Source organism: Phalacrocorax aristotelis, chromosome 1 (assembly GCF_949628215.1).
Source record: "Phalacrocorax aristotelis chromosome 1, bGulAri2.1, whole genome shotgun sequence".
In the NCBI taxonomy this organism is placed as follows: Eukaryota; Metazoa; Chordata; class Aves; order Suliformes; family Phalacrocoracidae; genus Phalacrocorax; species Phalacrocorax aristotelis.
Window position 1 is genome coordinate 97,994,990 of NC_134276.1, and position 16,269 is coordinate 98,011,258.

The 16,269-nt window shown below is 48.3% G+C and overlaps 1 long non-coding RNA gene across 1 annotated transcript; it reads right to left on the reverse strand.

Annotated features, from left to right (window-relative positions):
- Positions 1-2,379: 2,379 nt before the first annotated feature.
- LOC142052131 (uncharacterized) lies at positions 2,380-12,030 on the reverse strand. Its single transcript, XR_012658732.1, has 3 exons — positions 11,902-12,030; positions 5,834-5,954; positions 2,380-3,995 (listed from the first exon to the last, which is right to left on the reverse strand). It is a non-coding gene; the product is annotated as an uncharacterized LOC142052131 (long non-coding RNA).
- Positions 12,031-16,269: the final 4,239 nt, after the last annotated feature.

The window sequence follows — 16,269 nt, forward strand, 5'->3', positions numbered from 1 at the left end:
GAAATATGGCAGCCATAAATCCAGATATGATACTGTCTTCTGTGATGCTGCTTGAATTGTGCGCCTCTCTGCAGTGGCATCTCAACAAAGTGAAGGCTTGCATGGAGATAACAAGCGTGCCGTGCATTCAGCTGATTGCCCTGAGACGGTCAAGAGCGAGAAAGCACATGCTCTCCACAAGAATCAAATTTCATTATGGAAACTTTTTAGATGTTGTTGCTTTCAAATAATCCCCAACTGGGCCTGTCCTCCCTTTCTCCCCACCTATTTCATATCTGGAGCAAAGAAATTAAAAAGCCCATGTCAGAGGGAGAGGAGGAAAGCTCTGCTGCTCACTCACTAGCCTAGCATGCTAAAAACCCCTGGCTTTGTCTTCCCTTCACCTTCACCGTGGGATGGGGGTTTTTTCCAAACTTCTCATGTAAACTCATTAGCATCACTTTTCCATCTGACCCACTTAGAGATCTGCGTCACTGGTGATGTTTCAGCACTAAGCAATCTCCCTCCACTTTTCTGTTCATATCCTAGGAGGGGGAGGGCAGTGCATGCGGGTCTTGGCTGAATGGCACTGCCTTTGCGTGGATCTATATTTATACATTTAACGTCTGAGCAAGCTCAGCCTTGCAAGGGTTGTCTAGAGAGAACCATGCCGTGTTCGTGTCAACACCTAATGGGGCCCTTTCTACCTCTGGATCCTTATGTGGTGAGCCTGCGCTGCTGTTGCAACGCCTGCTCTGCACAGTCAAACAATGCTGCTTTTTTTAGACTGACAACCTATAATACTGCTGGTGCTGTGGAGAAGTGATAAAGGTAACATTTCACATTGCCAGTCAGAAACTGCCTCTCTTAGGATAACTTGGCAGAAAAAAAAAAAAAAAGGAGGGGAAAAGCACAAAGCAGAGTGCGCAATTGTGAGCAGTGATGACGTCTGTCGTCATATAATCTCTCCTGAGTCGTGTTTCAAGCAGGACTGGGTGACACTGTTGCAAGGAAAATAAGAACCAGACACCGAAGGGATACTGGGGTCCCATTAATACAGTCCATCGTCCTCCAAGCTGGAATGCTACCCTGCAAGTCACAAATGAAAAGGAAAAATATTTCTAAAGCACTAGGTTGCTGTGGAAGATAACCAGGGAACATGCATTTTTCTCTGGCAAAAATGACGCTGCTGGTGAGGGGACCAGAGCAGGAAAGGGCCCCCAAAGCTGTGGTGTTTCCCTGGCTCCCAGGCCTGCTCAGCTTGCACTGAGGAGATGGCAGCGTGCAGGAGGGGAGGCTTGGCTCTCACTGCCAGCTTGGCAAACCTGCCCTGGGCTCCGACAGGCAATCTGGGATCATTCCATCTCCTGCATTATCACCTATAATGGAGGAGCAGCTGGCCAGATTAGACCCTCTGGCTGTGGTTTTGCAAGGCAAAGCATTAGCAAAGATATGTGCCAGGAGCACATTCACCACTCCCACCCTGAGCTGCGGCGCTCCCTCCTGCTCTGCAAGGGGACACCCCGCTGGCGCATGTCAGGCTGTGCCACAAGCCAGAGCAGAGAACCGATAGCAGTTTCATTTGCAAGTTTTGGTTTGGGTTGGTTTTTTTAACGGTTGGATTGACTTCCTGGACCTCCATAACATGGGTCTATGGAGTGTGGTCCTGGCATGAGTTGGGGGTGGTGTGTTTACAGCGTGGGGATGGGCGTGCATCTTGGAGAGGGTTTGCATGAAGCTTAACAGGCTTTTTTTGTTGAACGTGTCATGTGGTGAAACCACCTTGGGGGTCAGACCAGTGCCAGCGGCAGGACCTCTTAGCTTCACCTTCCTCTGCCTCTGTGCCAAGCCAAGCTACAGGGGCTTGGCAAACCTTCCCCAGTGCTTCACTCCCCTGTTGGCTCATTGCTAAACCACGACTGTGTCCAGAGGGGACCCTTGGATACTCAGCTTCCACAAGAACCTCTGATGTGCCCCCATGAAGGGTTGGAGCCAAAATTCATGGTTAGTTTTGGGCTGGGAAAGTCTCTTAATGTGTCTCAATCACAGTGAGCTCTTCCCCAGCTGCCTGTCCTGCAGGGTCCAGACAGGTCCTTCAGCCCTACACCTCCTCCTAGAGGCCTGGAGCAGCTTCACTTTCTCTTAGAGGAACTCTATTGGATGTCAAAAAAATTGGGTTCACCTGACATACTGGCTTCAGGGCACATTGTGATTTTTTCCCCTGGCTTGTCCCCAGCAAGCCACCTTACTCCAACCCCATCAGTTGCACCTCTCCCTGAGTACTTGGGCTCACCTCTCTTGCTAGATCACGCCAGGTTCAACAACTCCTTTCCAAACGTGTATCATTTTACTTGGAGGTTAAAAAACTTTGATGCAGAAGTTTTCCCCTGGTGAGCAAGTACAGGAACACCATTTATACAAAGCTGCCTTTGCAGGTAGTCTTCCCTCTTCACTCAGCCAGCTTTATTCCCACAAGTAATCTGCTTGCAGAAGAAAGGGCAACAGAAAAAGGTCCTAAGCTCAGACTCCTCTACATTATAAAATCACCTGGGAGATTTTTTGTTGCTGTAACAAGAGCTGTGCTGTGTGTGTTCTCCGCCCTGCTAGAGAAACTACCCGCTGTACAGTCTGGAGGATCTGAAAGTTCATTGCTTGGCGGCAAGGGGAAAGGGTCTTTTGCTTGCTTTTTGCTTGGTGTTTTGGAGTTGTTTTATTTTTAATAGGGCATTTTAACAAATGGATTTCCATCCCTGGATGCTGGATGTCCTCTTGCCTCCTAGCTGTTATGCCCTTACTTTGATCCTCCTTCAGGAACCTTCAATGCTTCAGGTCACAGCAGAAGGACTGATAAGCTTGTTTTAGGCTCAGGTGTACGAGTGAAGTTGCAGAGGGAGGCTGTAGGCTATTGATCCAGTAAGATCTGAATGAACATGATATTTGACCTGTAATTATATAGCCAAAGAGGCTCTGCAGGGCAGGCAGAGACAGCATTTTTTATCGGGTATAATGTGCTTTTTTCCTGCTACTGTAAATTAGCTGCCAGCACACCTTTACATCTCATCTTACAGGGCTCCCTATCAGGCATCTCTGACTTCAGCCAGTGGGAGAAGAGCAGCACCAAGCACAGAGGAATGAAAAAAGGGGACAAATCTTGCTGTGTCTCCTCTGGTGTCCTGTTCACATGCCTTTCTAAACAGCATTCGACTTGCTTTTTTGGCTAGGTTTGACCGGGCTGTTAAGAGTTAGCTATGTGCTGCAGTGGTACTTTACGAGGCTACAATATCATTTAGAAGCTAATTTATGCAAGTTATGCATCTATCCCTCTCTTCCATTAGAAGGCAGCTGTTGGGTCCACCCTGTGTGCAGCGGAGCAACAGCTATGGATAATTGATGAACTGGGAACTCACCACTGGCCTCCAATGCGAAAAGGCAGTAACAAGAGGTGCAAGCAAGGGTGGGCTACGAAGGGCAGATTTCAAAACACTGCCCAGGTGTGTAGGGCAGTGCCAGGAAAGGCAAAGCTCACCTAGAGTTGACACTTGCTAGAGGTGTCAAGGGCAACAAGAAAAGTCTGTACCCCTACGTGAGTAGTAAAAGGCTGAATAAGGAAAATGGGAGCCCATTGCCAAATGGGGATAGTGATTTAGTGACAGCAGAGACAGGTAAGGCTGAGGTGCTCATTGCCTTCTTTGCTTCAGTCTTCACCAAGAAGGTCTTCCAGGCCTCAGTGCTTAGAGAAAGGGTTGAAGGGGGAGGGAAACAGCCATCAGTGGATGAGGATCAAGTCAGGGTTTGCTTGAGAGAACATCCCACACATGGGACCCACCAGGCTGCACCATAGGGTGCAGAGGGAGATGGCTGTTGCCCTTGCAAGGCTGATGTCTATCATGTTTGAAAGGTTGTGGAGAACAGGGGAGACCTCAGCAACTGGAGAAAGGCAAACATTGTACCCATCTTCAGGAAAGGCCAGAAGGATGATCCAGAAGACCGCAGCCCAGTCAGCTTCATGTCAGTACCTAGGAAAATCACAGAGTGAGCCCTCTTGGAGCATGTTTCTGGACACAGGAGGGAGAAGAAAGTGGCTGGGAACAGCCAGTATGAATTGACCGAGGGTAAACCATGCTGGACCAACCTGACTGCCCACTGGGTTAAAAATCCAGAGATATCTGTGAAAGAGGAGTCAGCTCCTCCATTGCCTGGAGACTGAGCAGAGAAGGATGACACCAGTGCTCATCCCAGTTAATTTGGGGTATTAGTAAGAGTTGGTTCACTGCTAGGCCATATGTTCCTGGGGGTGCTGAACTGCCAAAGTGTCTGGTTCAGGAGGTACTCTGGTATTCTGCATTTTACGGTACTAACCCAATAAATATTATTGCAAATCCTTTGGCTTTCTTGTTCGGTGTTAAAGAGGAAAGTGAAACAAGTTTGGCAGAAATTGGTCTGATCACCTGTCCTAGTATTGATGCACCTCTTGATGCAGTCCTTAGGAAATCTTTTTCCTCCTAGGAAAAGTGATGCTTTCCAACCACTATTGCTCTCCTTTCCTTCCCTCTTGGTGGCGGTGGCGTATGAGAAGGTCTGGCAGTGCAGTGTCAGTGGGCCATTTTATAAGGACTGTCCATACCTCAGTCCCATAAATTTATATTTCCAAGAGATTTGAGTTTCGCAGCATCTAGGGAGCAGTGACACTGTCTGATTTGGCAAGGAGGCTTAACAGGCAGTGAGCTTGTCAATGAGAAATAACAACTCTGCCAGAAAATCTAGGGCAGCGTCACACCTTACCAGGGATGAGTGCTCGTCTGGTTGTGGACACATGAGACTGCAGCTCTCGGACACTCTAGAAAGCCTAAGAGCTGGGATTTCAAAGGGGATACAGCCCTATTGTCTTTCAGGCCAAATTTTCCATGAAAAAAAGGTTCATCTAAAAATAAAAAGTTCAGACATGCAAAACAAGAAAAAAAAGTGGTTTCCCCAGATAATTACATATTTCAAGATCAGAAGTTCTTTACTTGCACACAAAATATGCTCCCTGCAGGTTTTTCAAAGCTCAGTTTTCTCTCAGGAAACAGCACTTTTTTTGAGATTGTTGCTGCTGGTTTCCTACAAAGGGAAATGTTTGTTTGTATACAGCTGCAGCCTTTTTTACTGGCCATTAATAACTATATGCTAATAGACTAAAGAAGGTCTTAAGTTTCAGAGTATGAATATTGATGTTGTAAATTCAAGTGGGGCATTTGCATTTATTACTATACATTATTTGCATAGTGTCTGCAGAGTGTTCTGTACCCTTGTGGTGAATCTGTATGTGAATAAATCAGTGAGCATTAATTGCTGAGGCTTAGCCCGTGGGCCCTGGATTCAACTGGAGCATTACTGTCAAATTTATGAAGGCAGGGTCCAGCCCAAGAAGACTACTGAGATTAGGTTGCAGTGAAGAATTGTTGAAACTGGCACCATTTGACACTGAACTGTAGCATAAACTGGGGTTTAACAAGCAGTTTTGACAGACTTCAAGTATCTTCCAGGTACTTTAAAAGCTTCCCTGCATGTCTCCAGGAGCAGGATCAGGGCAAAAAGCTGAAAGCATGTTATAGAAAAGCCAATCTTTTCTGTTCAGGTGCCATATATATCTAGCATTTGGATAGTGCTATTGCTGTCCTTGATATATTTGCAGGAAGGAAGCTGTTAGGATTTTTTTTCTCTTGGCTCTGAACTTTCTCAGTAGAATTTCCTAATAGACGAAATGAATCTTGAAAAGAAATGAGGATTTTTTTCCCTACGTTGTATTGTCCATGGGTGTGGGAAGTTAGTTTCCTTGAGCAGCCCATTGAAACTGTTTTCCCAACAGATTTACCAAAACACGTAGCTGTGGCAAAGATGGCTCTCACAAAGCAGTGAGGCAATTCCCAGGCTATCAGTGGAGCAGGACCAGTGATGGGGTCAGTGTGTCTGTACCATCTTCCACTGCTTGCAGCCTGAAAGAGAAGAGACACAGTGCTAGAGGATGAGCATATCTTGTGCCCTATGAGCCCAACTAGGATGACTGCACTGGGGGACACTCAAATTGGTACCCAGCACATAGGAGACCGCTGGAATCATTATAACATGCATTATTATCCAAAACCACCTTCCTGAGATGCCCCATCCTGTTTGCCTTAGAAACAAGCCTTGCTTTTAAAGCAAGTGTGCATGCAGTGGGAGGGGGGAGCTCTGAAATTCAAGCCCTGCCTCTGCAAACCTCTCCACTGGCCCCTGATGACACACGGCACACCCAGAGCAAAGGAGCAAAACACTGGCCTGCAGGCTGGGGGCTGGGAGGAAAGCAAACAAAATGCTGGTGTCCTGGCGCATGAACCAATGAGAAATTTGCATAATTAGGGCAATGCTGACGTAATGCTAAGTATCTCCTTTGGGTGCATGGCAGGCTTAAAAGGATCTTGCTAGAGCTTCTGGCTTTTTGGTAAGCTCTATTCCTGTCTTGCCCATGATAATTCTTTCACAGACAGATTTCTTTGTGTTACCTCTCACCTCTTGACTGAAAATGTTTTTACCACACCTCATTGCACACAGAAGCAAAGTTGCTTCTTAGATATGATGTACAAAAGCTGTGGTCTGCTCCTCTCCTTTGTGCGGGGGAGGCAACAGAGATGAGGAAGGCATCTCTAGCCCTCCAACAGACCCCGGGATCCACACAAAAAGGCAGGGCTATCTCAGGGACCACCTTCCCTTTCTGCATGTCACGTCTGCCTCTGGTGGCAGCACTGGGGTACGGCTGAAGAGTGAACTCATGGGTGAGGGAAACATATGTCCCCTTTTCCCAGCTTTGTGGAGGTTATCCACAACCTCTTTGCTTTATGAATCGCTCCAGGCCAACTGGTTTCTTATGTTTTCTAAATTTTTAAAATAATTTATAATGCCAATTGCTCTGTCTGTCACAAGGACCATGAAGCTTTGTGAAGATCTTAGTCTGCCCATGGTGTTCATCTCTTCTCCAGGCTGAGGAGTAGCCTGCTGCTGTCCTGAAGCACAGTCCAGCAAGGGACGCTTGAGAGTTTGCTTTTGTGTATGCACGCGGTACACAGTGGAAGGGTCCTGGCTCCTGTCATATTGCATTGCCCTGTCACTTGGCCACTTCTGACTGGTGACAAAAAAAGCAGTTTGTAGAAGACAAGTCTCGAGAGGGATGATGATGGCATTGAATGCACAGACAAGCCAGTGGTACGGCTGGGTTCAGCTGCAAGTAATGTGAACCCTAAGAGAGAGAAAGAGGAGATGAATATGGGGAGGCCATTACATTTGGGCTTAGCCGCCAAAGCTGGGACTGCAAGTCTAAGAGCACTGCAGTAGCCACTGAAAACCCCTCTACTTACTTCCACATGAAACCCCAGAACTCTGGGGCCTGAAGATGTGCCACATTGGCTCTGGATTCATGTGCTACATGTAAGAGCAGAATAGTTGCAGTTTCCAGGTGCATACCTTTGGCATTTTGTGTCTAAGTGAACAAACTAATTAATTAACTAATTAATTAATTAATGTGGCTAGGCTATTGCCCCTGTCCTACTCCAGGACTTGCGGGTCTCTGGAATCCCCTTGCACAGACAGCAGTGGGCAGGGTGAGAGGAGGAGGAGGAGGTAGAGGAGGAGGAGGATGGCTAGCCAGCCCCAGAGCTGGAGTAGCACTCAGCCAGCCCCAGGCAGCGCCGGCTGCATGCTGAGCCCTAGAAGTGGTGCAAGCCGGGGCAAGGCAAATGCTGATGTTCGTCAGTACTGGGCTGTGTCCTTGGGCTTCCTGGTGCTCAATTTGCTCTTGAGTACACTCAAAACCAGGCTGCCAAGGGTTTATTGTTCCCCCCCACGTCTATGTAGCTTTCCCCCCACCTGCTTCTCCCTGTGGGAGCTCAGACAAAGCAGGAGGAGGGCAGGGAGCGAGGCAAAAGGATGCTCACGACCTGCATGTGACCAGTGCCACAGCCACTGAAATCAGGTTTTCACTGACATCAGCAGGCACTGGATTATGCCTGTGGCCAACTCAGCAGTGATGGCTAAGATGGGGGTGATTAGCTGGGTTTGTAGAGGTGTGCTATCCAGACTCTGGGCTGCGATAGCCAAGCAGAGCCCCTTCAGGCTGTGCTGTTTGGTATTCAGCCCCCTCCAGGAGGATTAGAGCATGTGGCAAAAATTTTTGGCGTGTGATAAGATTTTCTTCCTGAATTTCATGCTGAGTTTGAGCTCGCTAATCTTCACCTCAGAGCATGACAGATGACTTCTCATACCACTGACACAAAATTTTAATCCCATACCCAGATCCAGCTGTGCAGTACCCACTCATAACGCCCCTCTTATCATTCAGGAGGCTCCTGGGGAGCCTGTGCACCCCAGCCTGGAGGCGGAGGCAACCCCACGGCCCCTCCTCAGCAGCTGGTCCCTCTCCTCCCCATCCTGCAGCCACTGACATCAGCAGACGTCAGTGCAAAGCAGCTCAGGAGGCAGCATGAAAGGATCAAGGAGCAAAGCTGAAAATTGAATTAGCGCTTATTAGAAGGGCGGCTGGCAATGCTGCGGAGTGGCCACGTGTGAAGTCCTGGGTCTCGCATGTTGCACACGAGCAGCTGCAGCACACAACGGACAGCCAGGAAGTGTCCCTGTGCCTCCCACGGGCTGCTCAAACCCAGCCAAGGCATGAGAGTGGGATCCAGCCCTTCTCCTCCTCCTCCTCCTCTTCCTCCTCCTGCTCTGTGAAGGGCACACGTCAGGGGCAAGGCAGTGGCGTCTGCATCGGAAATTCTCTGCGTGGGAGAGGCAAGGCAGGCGATGGCATTAGTGAGCTGAAATACCCCGAGCAGAGGGGATCTTGGCGTCAGAGAGGTGGTGGCCGTGCGTGTGCCCCCCTGCCTCCGCCACTTGAGAGCAGCTGCTGATGGCTCTGTAAGCAGGTTTATTAACCACCGAGCATGTGTGCTAATTGCATTACCAAGCACGGGCAAAGCCCTCATTAAAAAGGAGGCCAAATGGGAATATCAAGTTAGTGTCAAGCCTGTATTTGGGGAAAACTTACATCGACATCCATATTTAATGCTCCAGCTGTGGCATGTTGCAGACCCTGGGGTGAGCAGGATTGATCTCTATGTGGATCAAAGCAATCGTCATGGGAGACATCTGCATGATGTAGCAAGTCCCCAAAAGCACATTTTTGTCTGCAGCCAAGCCATGCTGCCATGTCATGGGTGTCAGGTGCCAGAGCTAAGAAGGCCCATGCAAGGGCTGGCTGGGCTTGCCTTATACTGTTAAGTTTTATTTCTGTTGCCTTCAACCCCAGATGGATTGACACATCCTCTGTAAGGAAGCCCATGCCACAGGAGCGGTTTGCAGCTCCACACTTAATGAAAAATGCCTGGCTACTGTTAATCCTTCTAATAACACTGGGTCTGCTTCTGGAAGTAAGTGCTAGTTATTAATTCAAGGAGTTTATTCTTTGTTCAAAGGACATGAAGATCTTCTTCATTGCTTTGTACCTGCTCATCCTCCTTGCAGGCACTTTGCTTGGTGAGACAAGAGTGCTGTTTCACTGCTCCCATTTGTTAAAAATGCTGCCTGTCCCAAATAGAGCATCCTAATATTAAATATTTCACAGTGCCACATGGGAACATGCTGCCCCAAAAACAATTTAGTGCTTGATGCTTTTGAGACTGAATAGTTGAGAGGGCTCAAAACATATGATCATGTGGCAGAAGCGGAAGACTGCTTGGGACCAGAGTGGGACCTGGTTGAGGTCAGCCTACCTGAGGGAACTACTCCCTGGGACAGGGGCTGTGCATGCAAGGGGAGCACCTCAGAAGCAGACTGGAGCCGCAGACACACTGCCCTGGTCTCATATTACTCCTGCATTTGGGTCTTGCAGTTGTGCTGGCGGGATCTTAGGTGGGAATGAACTCTCATGGAGTTTCCTCTCCCACCAAGACCCATACGGGGTGGACTGACATTCGATGGAGCTGGTGCAATACCAACCAGCTCACTGGCATGATGGCTCAGCATGCTGCAGAGCCTGTGGCATGTTAGCCCCAGCCTGATCCCTCATGCAAGGCTTGGTGGCTTCTTGTTGGCTTGCAGAGTAGGCTATCCTCATCCATCCCTCTTGTAAACATCAGCACGCTGCTTGCTCATCGCTGGCTTGGCATGCACAGTTCCAGCTTTACCTACCACCCTGCTGTTTGGGAGGGAGGCTGGAGGCTGGTGGGGTGACAGGGATGGGACCACAGGCAGGTGCATGTGGGTTGGAGGAGAGGGATTCTCAGGGCTCCTCAGGGCACAAGGCAGCCTCCAGCCCTCTGACCACCAGCCAGTATTTACCTCGGTTTGACCATGCACATGTAACTCTCAAACTTTCTAGCACACCTTATCCTTTTCCTGCATCAGTTTTTTTTTTCCCCATGCACTGAGCACTAGTTCAGAAAACATATTGGAAATCTTGCAGTTTCAAGATTTCCCAGCATATACTGGCAGAATGTTGCTATTTCCAAGTTCTCCCCTCAGGGCACACAGCTCCAGGCTGCGTTGCTGCTGGACTTTGCTGGCCATGCCAAAGAAGGGGAAGACAGTGTCATTGCGAATGGATGCAGAGGACTGCCTGTCTTCTTTGGCAAATGAGAAACCCTGATGACTTCAAGTCACTTAAAGTATTCAGTCTGCAACAAATGCTTTGCAATGCTTTGCTTCTGTCTTTCTCTTTCTCATCTTTATCCTTTCCAGTGACGTTGGGAAAGTTTTGAAATATCCCAACAGCAAACAGTTTTCTTCAAAATGTCAAAAAGAAAGTGCTTGGATTTTCCTTTGGGCAGAATATTTGCACAAATGTACTGCCAGTTTTTTTTCAACCCAGGACTGCAGGGTTTCAGGACCTATAAAATATTTGTTTAAAAAATGTGGACCAGTTTTGTTTGTCGGGCTCAGCTCCCCATTACTGTAACAAGAACACTGTAGCTAACAGGAACCTCTCGAGCTTAGTTATACGGCTATTAACATTTATTCTGCTGTGACGCTCACAGCTAGAGATGATAAGTGATTTTTTTCTATTTCCAGCATTGCCTTAGCTATCCTGGTATCCACGGGGAAACACTAGCACATGGCATTTTGCACTGAGCACCTTTGCAAACTTTGCTGTATTGACTGATGCAATCTGGCTCCAATCATCCAAACGCAGCCCTGCTACACCTTTGTTTGACAGGCAGGGAGTTTCTATAGTTACTTACTGCCCTAAGAAAGCTCAACCAGTCAGTCAATTACTTCTTTTTACAGTCAGATTTAGTGCCCAATCCAGAACCAAATCATCAGCAGAATCACACTGTACGAGCCTATTAATTTTCAACTGCACTTGGCATGGAACTACCTCCTACCGCACAAGTTTTTAATGTGTCAACCCTCTGCTTCATGCCCACCCTTTGGCTTGTTGGGGCAATGAGAAAAAAGGAGAGGGTATCACGACCCCTCCTGCACTCCAGCGCTGCAGACGTAGGAGAGAGCTCAGACATTAGCATTGGGATGGGGAGGGATGCAGATCCCACCACAAACAGGGAAAAGAGAATCCATGTGGGGGACTGTCAGGCACAATCCTTTCCCCAGCACTTGCCAGGGACCAGGAGGGAGGACTTGGCAGCTGGCAAGGCAGGAAGGTCAAAGGGGAAATTTTTTGACTGGAGTCCCAGGCAAGTGACTCTATCCCCGTCCCCTGCTTTTTTATCACCTGGGTAGAGTGGGGACGAAGAACAGGCTTGGACTGCTGGGGAGCTGTTGGAGCTGGGTGAATAAAAATATTTCTAGATGCTCCTGGTGAAGAAAATTGCTGACATCTTCCCCATTTCAATGCCTTTTTACAAAGATTTGTGCAGAAATTAAAGAAAAGAAGAAAAAAAAGTAGAAGGCTCCAACCTTGCAGTTCAAGAGTTCCTGCACTATCTGTGACCAAGCTCTAGGGTGCCTCACAGGGAGCAAAAAGGTAGCTCAGTTTTGCAAAACCCCTGACTGCAAAGCATTTGGCTAGTAAACTGAAACCCCGGATAAAATCTTTGTCCCTGTTTTTGCCTGGATAAGCTAGAAAAGTGTGTCTTTCTTTTCAAGAGATGGTACTGCTACAGATTCAGCTGTGCCTGTAGGCTGCAATTGGCTTCTTTGTTTCTTCTTTCAATTTCCCACAAATATAATCTATTACCAATGCCATGCTTTTCTTTTGTCAATATATTACCGGGCTTTATCAGCAAAGCTTTTATTGCAGCTCTCCCTGCGATGAGCCGGTGAATAAAGGTTAAAGAGACCAACCCCAAGCTTATCTGCGAATGTAGCTTGCATAATCGGGGAACGCTGCTGGTGCAGGGCTTCACTGACGTAACTGGCTGGGGAAAATTACCGAGATGCCTGCTGAGGGACAGAAGTGACTAACTCTCATCAGCAGAGTCCCAGCGTCTGAAGGAGCTGCTGCTAAGGCAATGGGCTAAAATAGACCCAGAGGGAAGCTGATTTTGAACAGCAAGGGCCTTTTTATTTATTTTTATAAAGAGCGCTCTGTGCAGATTGCGTGTGGATTCTTTGTGTGCCTCTGTAGAAATCAGAGGAATAAACAAACCTGGAAGCAACTGCTCACGCTTGACATCCTTTTGTTGGCATTTATCAGCCGCCAGCAGGATCCCCATGAGGCTCCCAAGGGCAGCTGAGCCCTGGCCAGATTGCAGGCAGTCCTGCTCTAGTCTTGCCTTAGATAAGCAGAGCTGTCCTCTAGAGCATCACTCTGCTCTTAAAAGGAGCAAAGTATTGCGTAAGGAGCTGGAGCTGTCAGCTGCAGGTCACTCACCTCCAGCCGGCTGCATGCTGCTGGGGATGCTGAGTGATACCTGAGGCTGTGCGGCAGCACCCGGCTGGAAGCCACGAGGTCTCAAGGGTGAGGAGAGCTGGAGCAAGGCCCCGGTGAAAGCCTCAGGAGTATGCCCAGGGCCAGGGGTTCAGGGTTTGACACTCGATCTAATCCCAGAACAATCCCGCTCACGTTGTATGGGGTGGACTGCACCTGCTCAGGGCTGGAGGAGGGAAAAGGTAGTTTTCCAGCCTTGCCCCATGGCCTTCATGCTTGGTTGTGGGCCAGGAGGGCACTCCAATTCTTCCCACAGAGCAGGTGGAAGGAGCCGTGAAGAGGGGGAGTCCTTGGCCGCAAGCTCCTCTAGCTCCAAGCTCCAAAGCAGGGGTGTCCCCATTCTGTGCCATACCCATAGACAGAGGTAAGGCACACCTCGTCCGCTGGCTCTTGGAGGGGGCCATGCCGGCAAGGTCCGCATCTGTGCCGTGACACCGAGCCCCACACCTGACCCTTTCATTCTGTGACTTCTGGGCTACAGATGTGCCAAGACGCTTTCCTCACTAATGGCATGCAACGGAGAAAACCCATCTGGGCTCAGATAAATAGGAAATCAAACCACGTCTCATCGTCTGCCAAGGTGGAAGCTAGTTACAGACATAGAGCAGAAGCCTCCTGCCCTGATTTCCTCTGGAAAGGCACAAGGGGCTGGACATAAGGAAAGCAGCAAATCTGTGCCACCAGAATTGGTTACCGTGGGGAGAAGGATGCTGGCTTGTCCCAGCTGCAAGAGGTAGTACTGACAGCTCTTGCTGTCACTGATGGGGACAGGAAGCCTGGAAACGTTTCCAAGGTTTCATGACCTTCCTCCAGCTACTTGGGAGGTACAAAGCTTTTGCACAAACATTATCTGCAGTACAGGCCAGTGTAACAAACAACCACTTTCTACCAAATCCTGTGCACAAACTATATTATACTACCATATGTACAGGAGCTGTAGCTGTTTTTATAGAGTATTGGCTGTTGTAAATATACCCACGTAGGTTTTAAATGAGGCTGTTAACCTGTGCCTGGTTTTCTGATGATTGGTTTAACCAGTGCTAATTGGCTGAAAATTAATGAAGCTGCTCATCAAATGCTTCTCCTGATGAAATGTGCTTTTTTCCCTCTGGCAGATCAAGAGATGCCCTGGACGGGAAAGAAAAGCCCTGGGAAGTGAGGGTAGCCCAAGCCACAGCCACGGGTCTGCGGGGAGCCCTGGGGAGCCTGGAGGTGCCTGTCACAAGCCCAAGGGCTGCACAGCCACTGGGGAGCCCTGGGCCCTCTGCTTCCTGAGTGGTACTGGCTGCCAAAACACCAAGAAGAGAGCCGTGGAGCTCTCCAGGTGAACCAGGTCAAAAGCAAGTTGTCCCCCCCATATCTGTGGCTGTAGAGAAACAAAGACTCTGTGCATCTCTGCTTTGTGTTTGTGTAAATCTCATCTCCCCAGGGGAACTGGGAGCATCCCCTGAATGCACCACCATTCCTCAGCCACAAGCAGGTAAGGCTACGGGAAGACATATGGTCATGGGGTCATGGCCCTGCCCTCAATCCTACCACATCTGTACCAGTCCGGAGAAATGTTTCACCCATTCAGAGAGCACCCAGACATGTGCCAAACTGCCAGGCTGGTTGGCATCCCGTTTAAGGCCAACATGAGGCCTTTTGCTGTCTGCCCATACACAGTAGCTTGCTCCTGGTAATATACACACAGAAAACATCTCTAAGGTAGGTGCATGTCATATCACAGAAAAATAGTGATTAAAAAGTTCCTTTGTTGGTGTTTCATGGCAGCAACTATCACCAGCTTGTGCTATGCATTATAAGAGTCTTTGAAAGGTGTATTCATGTGAAGGTGGTGTGAGAAGTACATGTCATGGTGCCATGCAGTGGCTGAGTTAAGATTTAATTGCTGAGATAACTCACTCAAGTGAAACTGAAGTAGACACGACTGCAAACTGGAAGTCAGAGAAACTGTCTTTCCCCTCTCTATAACTGAATGATCTCTTCTACCCATTTTTAACAACACCTACTGCCAGGAGCGCGCAGTACTCCAAAGAGGTGGAGAACTGGTGTTTTGGAAGAGTGTCAGCCAATCCTAAGGGTACCAAAATTTGCCCAGAGGTAAATGTTTAGGCAGTGGCTGATTGCATTTTGTTCTATTGACTAGACGAAGACTCAGAATTAGTGTGTGGGGAAGCGCTGCTCTGTTACAGTCCTTCTGCATGACCTTGCGTCGGTCGTGTAACTCACTGTGTCTCATTTTCTGGAATAGCACCACCCATCACCCAGATCTGCTGCCAGCTCACTTGGTAATTACTAGTAAGGTGTTTTAAGAAGCTGTGCTAGCATTCTAGAAAGAAGCCACTACTGAAATTATTTCAAAGCCCAGCACCTCAGGCTGGCTGGAAATAGTTCAGGACAAGAAAAATGGACTTTCGTGATGTGGGGTCCCTTTAGGGCACAGGATTTGAGCTGGCTTAACAGTGAAGAGAGGATTTGTTTGGTGAGTGAGCACAGGTGTACTTTCCCCTGCACTGAAAAAGGTCTGTAATTACTTCCTACAAAACAGGTAGAAAGAGACTGCCATATATTTACTGTATCTAATGCCACTTCTTGTGCACCTCGGGGTGTTTCCATGCAGCCTGCAAGTTCTCATCCATTCTCGTGGTCTTGTGCATCCAGCTGATGTATGATCTACTTTGCAAAGGGAATATATATTAGGAGATATACTCCATAACAGCAAAAAAAAGGTCACCATTGGTTCTTTTTATTTTTTTTATTTTTTTTTTTAGATCAGGCTTATCTTGGGGGCAATGTGATGAAAACCAAAAAGATTAGATTTCTTAAGAGATCACATTCCATCCTTCTCTCAAGCAAGTGGCCTGGGTGCCTGTCCCACCACAGCAGATCTGTTTCTCTACCTAGCTGCATCTCTGGGGAATGTTTATGCGGGCAGATGGAGCTTGAAGCACAACCTTTACGACCCCCATCCACCCACCCCTGACAGCACCCACCTCTTTTGCTGGAGAGTTTGTGCACCATACTTGGCATGGATTATTTTTCCCAAGCAGCAAGTGGCAGTCACCTTAGCAACTGCAGGAGGTTTCCAGCTTGGAGCTTGAAAGAGCTGGTATCTCTCAGCTTCCCAAGAAGTGCAACAAGAGAGCAACTGGCTCTGAGTGACTCCCAAACAAGTTCAGGAGGGCCAGAACAGATGAATGTCACAGAGTTCATTTCCTGGCAATATTAATCATCTATTGCTTTTGTTCTGTTTCCCCACTTTCTTTGTACTCAGATACACAAGCATACTCTGACAGTAAAAGATGTCAGATCTCCAAAACGGGGAGGACGAGGAAGGCAGGCTTTTCCCCTTGCTTAAAGTTTTAAAGCCACCTCCATCTGAAGGAGCCAAC